The sequence below is a fragment of the Anneissia japonica genome, unplaced genomic scaffold, assembly GCF_011630105.1.
Source record: "Anneissia japonica isolate Jap-2015-1 unplaced genomic scaffold, ASM1163010v1 scaffold287602_len1038180_cov171, whole genome shotgun sequence".
Classification (NCBI taxonomy): Eukaryota; Metazoa; Echinodermata; class Crinoidea; order Comatulida; family Comatulidae; genus Anneissia; species Anneissia japonica.
This window is the reverse complement of record NW_022734061.1, coordinates 792,649-794,099: the sequence shown is the minus strand read 5'-3', so window position 1 is coordinate 794,099 and position 1,451 is coordinate 792,649. Positions and strand designations below refer to the sequence as shown.

Sequence of the window (1,451 nt, the reverse complement as noted above, 5' to 3'; positions counted from 1 at the left end):
TGTGTATAAGAGACAGCCACAGAAGTGGTCTTTAATTGGAAGGAAACCTGATAATTAACTTTTTTTTCTCATAATATTCTTTGCTTTTATAACTAAGTTTTATATGAGTACCTTTACATCAAATACAAGAAACATTAGTAAAAGAGTGCCTACAGAATATTTCACTCCCATACACTGAGAATTTTACTAGCGTTTTTTACTAATCTAAGAATGAAAATTATAATTTTGAATAGTGTATTTTAATTTTAAAATGGTAAAAATTCACTTGGCACTGAAATTCAATTGTACTTTTCATTTAGAAAACATATAATATTAAAAATATAATATTTATGTGTTCCCCTAAACGCATACAAGACATTGAGGGTTACTACAGGCCTACGTGACATGACATTGAGGATTACCACAGGCCTACGTGACATCATTAGAATAGGCAAAATGCATGGAGAAAACTGAGGCACACTTTCAGCTTTAAAACAAAATTCAAAGAAACTTCGTCACTGTTTCCAAGTGCAGAATTTTAGTTATTTTTTGAAATAAAGCATGAGCATGAAGTCTCATTTTAACTAGCCAGGGAAGTGATATAATAATAGTCATTATAGCACCTCTCAAATGATTTTGAAAAGAATTAATAAGAGTAAGTATAAACATGTTTCTCGTCCTGTCTCTTTAGAGAGCTTTCAAATTGCGCGACGACGTGACGTTAAAATGGATTCACTCATCCAACGTAGATTTGGGCCAAACTGCGTCCTAGTATCTGGGCGAGAACAATAATTATAAAAGTTCTCACATGCGCAGATGATGTCATGACGTGGACATGCCACTTCCTTCACGTTAACGAAGAAGGAAAACACAAACAATCCTACACAAATCTAAAAGTTCGTATACAAAAATAGTATCTGTGTGTCTCGTCTAGAAAATTGATCAGCGACTGTGCGTTTTGTGGCTTTTTTATAAAGGAAATCAGTGCTCACTCACCTTTGTAGAGATATATAGACAGACAACATGGTTTTCTTTTTTTTTTTCTTTTTTCTAATTTGGTCCGAAGGGAAAAAAAAACAAGTTGTTGCCATGCAAAGGATTTATCTTACAATTTTTTTTAATTTTTTTTTTTTTTTTTTAATTTGGACGTTGAACATCGACAACGAATACTCGACTCAAACGTGGCATTCGGTGATGTAACGCGTTATGTGCGTTTTGTGCGACTTCGGGTAGCGCGTTGCCGCTTTACAACTTATAGTATAGAAGAAACCTCCATACTCTAATCTAAAAACGTATTGCTAATTTTTGTGTTAATAGAAAAGACAACAAAGACGTGGTATATTTGTGCGAATCGGCTATAATACACTAAAGCCCGGCAAGACTCAGAAGAAAATATTACAATAGACTTTCATTTGGCACAATAATTATTAGTATAAAGAAAAATAGTCAATACAAGTAGTAATACCTGTCTC

The 1,451-nt window shown here is 33.3% G+C and overlaps 1 protein-coding gene across 1 annotated transcript in view; it reads right to left on the bottom strand.

Moving 5' to 3' along the window:
* LOC117116308 (homeobox protein CHOX-CAD-like) overlaps positions 1–1,451 on the bottom strand; it is an 18,389-nt gene that overhangs the window by 7,052 nt on the left and 9,886 nt on the right. The window lies entirely within an intron of this gene.